Below are 8,142 nucleotides of genomic sequence, written 5' to 3'. Positions count from 1 at the left end.
AGACTTGAAAACCTGAAGAAACCAAAGTACAAAGAAAGGCAAGATAGGTGTGCCATGGTACTAACCCTCAAAAACTCAAAAAGCCTCAAAACCCCATAGGAAAACCTTAGGAACCTATCTCCCAAAGACTAAGCATGGAATGAATTAAAGTGCTGCAATTCAGGTATGTTCGGTCGCACCGAACCTACATTCAGTGCCACCGAAGTAAGCTTTAACAAGACAATGAGCAGATTGTGAAATTTGGCTGCAACTGAATGTCAAATTCGGTGCCGCTGAATGCAATGCTCGGTGCCACCGAACTAAGCCACAATGAGACAGCAAGCCGACTGCCAAATTTGGCTGCAACTGAATGTCAATTTGGTGCCACCGAAGGCAACGCTTGGTGCCACCAAACTTCGTGAAAACAAGACAGATTGCAAATGACCAAATTCGATTGCAGGAGAACTTAAATTTTGTCCCACTGAAAGACACCTACGGTGAGGCTAAAGGACACATTCAGTGCGACCAAAGGTGCTAAAAACTGCACAGCAGCTAAAGTTGATTTTCATGCCTAATTCGGTGTCACCGAAGGTTAATTCGATGCCACCGAAGGTTAATTCGGTTCGATTAACAACTAGTCATTTTTTACTATTTTTCACCCGTTATAATCATTGTATAAATTCAGTTCTTAGGTTTCAAAACAAAACATTGAGAAATAGTGAGAGACTTGTGAGTGGGTGATTCCCTAGCTAAAAACCCTCCTCCCAAGCTCTTTCTCTTATGTAGTTCATCATTCAATCCTTGTGATCAAGTACATTTATTAAGCATTCACAGCTCGGATTGAAATATGAACTCAAGCATTCATTAATGCCCTAACACTCATCTTTAATGGAAAATCTTTTGTACTAAAGGGCATTGAATGCTAGTCCTTAGAAATCCTAACCCTATCCTTAAAGATCTCTCATCTTTAGTTAGGATTCACTTATCCTTCATACGTACTTCGACACTAGTAAAGGCACATCCATTTCAAAGTTGTGGTTCAACGGAGCTGACAATGATGCTTTTGTGATTGGGGAAAGATCTTCAACAAGGCACTTCAAGGGGCTCATCTACTTTAAGTAAGAAAGTTATTTTTCAGTCAATTTTGTCTGAAAACTAATTCTTGTGTAGGATTGGGTTTCATATTTTGACCATCAAACTCATCAAGTCCTTGTGTAGGCCTTCGATGGGAGCATACATTTGTCATCTTTGTGTAGGGCGTCTTGATTGAGTTTGAGATCCAAACTCTCTAAGACCATGTGTAAGCCATCGACGGATGTAAAACGTTTAGATTTTGTGTAGGCAGTGAAGGTTTATGGTAAACCTGATTTAAAACCATTTTGATAGTGAAATCTAGTACACTCTAGGAAAGAGTGAATCTGCCGGGAGTGGAGTAGACACATAATTGAACTACTATACATAGTGAACAATGGGCTGAATGATTTTTACTTATGGTTATTTTATCTTGCTGAATGATGTGGATGCCTATCCTTACTGCAACTAACATGTTTGATAAAATGCACACATGATGTCTCACTATCGTCTGACCTTAATCTGAGCTGATTTGATATATCGACTTCCTTCTTATTTTTATTATTTTGGTTAAGTAATTAGAAGTGGGTAATTGATGTATATCCGGTTAAAAATTTTAAAGTCATATTCATCCCCCTCTGGGACATTAGTCATATATCCAAGCTTCACTTTATAGCGGTGAAATCTTAATTTCATCAGTGAATTTAACATGTCTTAGATTGGATCAGGGATATGAACAAGTGGTATATTTCGTTGTAAAGGAAGTATCCATGGCATTGGCGGAATGGTGGTACAGATGCCATATTCCCAACAGAACTAGTATCAACCTGTTGTTGAGGTGTAATAGGTCTCTTTTGTCAAACAAAGCCACGTATCGATTCATGCTCTCGGTATGACTAACCATCCACTTATTAAAGGCTTCAATCTGAGCTAAAGAGTGTTCAGCCCAAACTCGCGACAATTCTGCGATATGTTGAATCTCCCTTTGCATATTAACTATCCCGGCCGACATAATCTCGAGAGGTTCAAACTGAGATTTCGATAATCTATTTGGATTTAGTGGAACAGGCACCAGACTAGGTGGTAGATTTTCTTGTTTAAGCACACGTTGAACTTGCAACTCCTACTCGTGAGCAGGAGGCTTGTTGGATACAATAGTAGCAGCTGCTGAAGCATTACAACTACTCATTTAGCTCATGATTCTGAGAAATTACTGCACCGATAAGTATACTTGCGTGCAAAAATTATTCCTTTACAGGATTAGTGTAAGATGAATATTAATGACAACTAAGTAGTTTTTAGTCCTAGTGGGTTGTAACATCCTAAAATTTTCATGGTCCAAGTACGCATTCGTGCCCGAGAATTCCGGGTGTTAATAATGTAAAACTTGGATGCTTTAAAATTGCACCTTTTAAAAAAAAAAAAAATCACATCTAGTTACATTCACGAAGGTAACCATTCACGAGAGTAAAATAAACTATATTCATTATTTTATTAGAGTAAAAGAATTTAACAAATCATCAAATGCCCTCTCAATGGAAGCTTATCACATTATCAAAGTTTACAGTGGAAAATAAATAATAGTAATCATGCACTATTCTTCTTATCTATTCGAATCCATCTTCCACAAAACAGATGTCGTTCGTTACATCAACCTGTAATTCACCTGCAACATCTGTATGGTTAAAGAGGGTCAATGCCCTACTCATAGTAGTGGTTGTCCTTTAAAGTTTACAACGATTCAAGTGATTCATAAGAATAATAGAAGGGTTTCGATACATCTCGTACTCCACAAATGCAAGTGGTATCGGTATGTGCAAACATTCTATATGATATGCATGCTTAGCAAAGTATGTGCAATCTATCACACTTAGCGATCATGATCACAATGTGAAAAGCAGTTTAAAGATAATCGTCTCGCCCCGCATCCCATACTATGAAGATTCATCGGCATGTCCAACGTTAACGTGGATTTATACGAACATCTCAAGGCAATACAACAATGCGATTGAGAGATTTATGTGACATAATGTGTTCATGGAGCGACTATTTATGACATCTAATCTCGTAAAGTGAAGTAACACACATGATGATTTACTTACATCGATTATGCACCACTCACCAACCCACGGGATTATGTGCTGACCAAGAGGGCCGCCACTTGTAACACATTACGTCCATGATATTATATTAATCACTGGAAGTGAGATTTTTCAACATCGTACTTACGTACAAGGTAGTAATGTAGAGAGTGAAATTATGTAATAAGAATTCATATGGTAAATATGAGCAATAATAAACTTGAAACATGTACTATTGAGACAATCAGAGTAAAGTCTTCGCAAAGTTTAAAGGAAGAACCCCCACCTTAAAGTTGGATCACCCTCTTGTATTGTTAGGATTTTGTGTTCGTACTTTAGGGTTGAATTCTAAACATGATTACATAGATTGTACAGTTAGATCGTGACATAAAATAGGTTATATGATTATAATCAAATTTTAAGCTAGATTTAGTATAAGATTTGAATTTGGTTTTTAACCTGCTATTACATCTATATAGGAAGACTTAAATTTAGATGGAGTCTGGTCAGCAACTAACCTTGTTTAACTTATCGAATCAGCCCATTCAAAACTCAAAATCCAACAAATGCACTTGCTAACTTGATTGGGTTCGACTTTGTTTCCATGCAATCTATGATGTTTGTGATTTAAACTTTAAAAATCTGGATTGTGAGTTGATATTTATTCTTACTAGCATTAATCTTGAAAATGAGAGCTTAAGATATCCTAGAGGGGGGGTGAATAGGACAATGCCAAATAATCGAAATAAGTGTTGAATATGTAGATAAAGTAAAGATATCAATTGCTTAAGTATTGAAACCTTGATTCCAAATAATTCGCAGGACAACCTTCACCTAAAGTTTTAAATAGAACAACCTTATTTCACGAATTTCTTCAAAATCAAAACCTTAAACTTGCAAGAGTAAATTAAAATATTACAACATTCACCACTCAATTGAAATTAAATACAATAATTCACCACTAATAAAATAAAGGCATTCACCATAAGGTATAAATGGTTATAATGGTTTAGTGCTTTGAAAACAACCACACCTTAATTCCCAAAATTACTACCCTCGTAATTTTGGCTTTCACTGTGAAAAGGTTTTCACAGGTTCACCTTAATAACCTTATACAATTCTTATGATTTTCACAACTATCACAATCAAACCCACACTAAGATTTTCAGGCTATCTCTGACAAAACCTAAACTAAGATTTTAACAGGCTATTTTAGAAAAACCTAAAAGAGTTTAAAACGTATACTTATCTTCACCGTAGAAGACGTATTAGAAGCTTGTAGTAGAAGAACCTCTTTCTTGAATGTAGATTATTCCTTGTTCAGTCAGATAGAAAGGGTCTAGGGTTCTATTGATTTTAATTAAGTTAAACCCAAAGGTTACTTGAATCAATTCTCTTAGATCTCAAAAGAAGAGTATAGTTTACTCTCTTTAGAGTCACACTTGAAAGATCAGAGATAAAGGGAATTGAAAAAAGCTATATAAATTAAATTATAAATATCATTCAATAGCTTACTAATAACTTGAGCTTCTCTCTCTCTTGTAGAAGAATTTTGATAATTAACTTATGTAATTCAGAATTAGAGAGAAACTCAATTTATATGCAAAGAAGTTATAACTTCAGCTAGCCGGAGTCAGGCTTCGACTAGCCTAAGTTTAGTGGATTCAGTTCAATGGACTTCAGATCATGCGGGATAAGATTTTTCCAAAATTCGTCTGGCTCGAGGTCAACTTCGGCTGGCTAAAATCCATTGAATCCCAAAAAGTGTTGTTGTTGGAATTTGACCTGAACTTTCTCGGGCTAGCCGAATTTCAAGCTCGGGCTAGCCAAACCAAAACTCGGGCTAGCTGAATTTGCAATAAAAATTAGTGTTGCTTCGAGTTTAAAGTTGGGCTCGCTGAGAAAACTTAGGCTAGCCGAACTAAAAATTAGGTTGGGCGAATTTCAAGAAAAATAAGTATAAAAATCCAAAATAACACATTTTTGAAAGCACCTAGTCCTAAGGTCTTTATAGGGTTTTATAGGACATGAGATAAATCAAATATCTATTCTTCTTTAACTTGAACTTTGTCTTGGAACTTCATCTTGACTTTGAGCTTGATCTTTTCTTGAACGTTAGTCAATCTTGACCTTGATCTTCTCTCGAGTATGGACCGGTCTTGAGCTTAATCTTTTCTTGAACATAGATCGATCTTGAAGATCTACTCTCAAGTTGTTTTGGCTTGATGAAATTTGACAACTAAAGTGTATTCAACATTTTAGCACTTCCAATCTCCCCCATTATCAATTTCATGGCAAAACAAATATCATTACAGATATGTAATCATCGAAGTCTTGTAACTTGAAGTAAGTCTTGTAGAGGATCTTCTTGTAATCTTCAGCTTACTAACCGATGAAGCTCAACTGGCACTCAACTGGCACTCCCCCTCAAGTGGCACTCCCCCTATGAAACCATTTATAGCATTCCATATAAATATAGCATTCATGCCATTCATTGCATTCAATTCTCAATCATTCCATTCAATTCAATTTTTCCCCCATAGCATGGATCATCACAATCATTCTACACTCCCCCTTTTGTCACAAAATGAAAAAGGAAGAATAAGATAAATCTCATAAAGCATATGAAGTGTCCAATACTAAGGAACATGTGAAAAGAGAATTGTATTAAGCATATGAAAGTACTAATAACAGTAAATCATGGAAAACATATGAAGGTGAGTTTAAGTGTCAGTGATATCATCCAAGTATCAAGACATAAATTAAAGTTAAGTTATAGATCCATAATAAGTTTTAAAAAGAAAGAAAATCTGGCTCAATCCGACCCAGAGGAAGAAGGAACAGGCATCGATGGATCGTGTTGGCTCAAACTCCTGGTGATACAATGGAAGTACTTTTTCTTATACTTTATTGAAGACTTGTGGGTTTGAACCAATGATTCCTGTGATACATGCAAGGCTTCAACTTTTTCCTCCGGTGATTTAAGTCACCTATCAACCTAAGAGGGCTGGTAGCCAAAATCAACTTGATCATTTGAATCATCATCCAACTCATTAAAGATGTCTTCCATGGTGGTGTCTGCAGCTGAATGGGCTTCCTCCTCTTCTTCATCTTGTCTAGGAAGAGGTTTAAGGTTCATCATATTCAAATTGAAGTTATGAAATGGGAGTTCGGATTCCGGTGCCTCAAGCATTGAAATTTGAACATTGTAATGAAACGCAAGGCAAATCATAAGATAAACAAAGGGAATCCAACCATGCTTGGGATGTAAGTAAAACTGAATAATAATATAGCAAATCAAAAATGATAAACAGACACGCATACCAGACACAAAAGAATGAAAGACTCTAACCTTGAAGGGAGTAAGATCGGTCTTATTCCCGACTCGAGGATAAACATTAGATGTAAAAATCTGATGTAGTACTCGATATTTAGGGAGCATTTGGTTTGTGGAGAGGGCATTACCCGACCGCCATTTTGCATTAAAGTGACATAATTTATGGGCGATTACTTTTTTTTCAGAGTTGGACATTTTCTCTGATAGTGTGGCAATAGGTATGCCATCATCCGCACAAACTATATCCATTAACGTTGAAATAATTTGAGGCATTATTTGGAATGTCCCTTCAACAAATTTCACTGAGAATGTCAAATTCTCAAGAGAGACATTACAAATTGACACATACATGCCTTGCACAATGGAGCGGTAAGCCGATCCACCCCCTCCCAAAACGTGTTCCCAACCAACTTCAAACAGAATGGGAATAAGATCAAAACGGGCAATGTGGTCTAAATTAACCAATTTTTTCAATGATGATATCTCTTATGTGGAAATTTTGAACATAGCCCAGATCATCTTCTGGCGACTGTAGGGTTTTCATATCAATAAGAGTTGATCTAGAAGAAGAGCTAGCATGATTTTTGCGTGCCATTTTCTTAGATCTATACTCCATACTAGTTTGCACGAGAAAAAGATCAAAGAAAATGATAGGAAAATGAGTAGATCAGATTTTGGTCAAAACCCACAACAAATAGGGTTTTAAATGATAAAAAAAACTACTCAAATATGATTTACTAGAAAAAGACCACTAAATACTAGAAGAAATTTGAAAGGAAATCACTTACTAGCAAGTTTAAAAGATGGGTTAGTCGAATGGGGCACCGGCTAGCCAAAGAAGAAGATAAGAAATGAAATGGATTTAGGATTTTTGCCCTTTTTAGGTGAGATCCACGCGATATTCGGCTAGGCCGAGCATGTGCTCGGCTAGTCGAAAAATCCCAAAATTTTGGATTTTTTGACATATTTATTTTATATTAAAATTTATTATCATTTTATACATTTAAAAAAATAAACATAAACAAAAATGCATAAAGAGAAATAAAATAATTATTTAACAATACACAAATAAATATCATGCTTCAAGTTGGAAAATTTAGCTTTGTTAAGCGACTTAGTCAGTATGTCTGCAAGCTGTTTCTCAGTTTGAATGTATTCCAGCAAAATATACTTGTCTTCAACCAATTCTCGAATATAATGATATCTTATGTCGATATGTTTCGTACGAGAATGTTAGCTTAGATTTTTGAAGAACTTAATTACCCTTGGATTATCGCAATACAAAGTCATTGTATCTTGTGTAATTTCATAATCAACTAGCATTCTTTTTATCCAAATTAGCTAAGTACAAGCATTTCTTGCCGCAATATATTCAGCTTCAGTTATAGAGAGAGATACAAAAATTTTGTTTCTTGTTGAGCCAAGATGCTAAGCAGTTTCCAACATATAAACATCTACCACTGGTAGATTTTCTATTATTAACATTTCCTGCCCAATTTTCATCTATATATCTGGCAATTTGTACAAATGTATCATGTGGATACCATAGACCTAAGTTTGCAAAACTTGCGACATATCTGATTATATGTTTAACAGCAATTAAGTGCGATTGTTTAAGTTCAGATTGATATCTATCACATATTCCAACACTAAATGCAATATCAGGTCTACTAG

This window comes from Magnolia sinica, chromosome 8, assembly GCF_029962835.1.
Source record: "Magnolia sinica isolate HGM2019 chromosome 8, MsV1, whole genome shotgun sequence".
NCBI classification, from domain to species: Eukaryota; Viridiplantae; Streptophyta; class Magnoliopsida; order Magnoliales; family Magnoliaceae; genus Magnolia; species Magnolia sinica.
Note: the sequence above shows the minus strand (reverse complement) of the source record.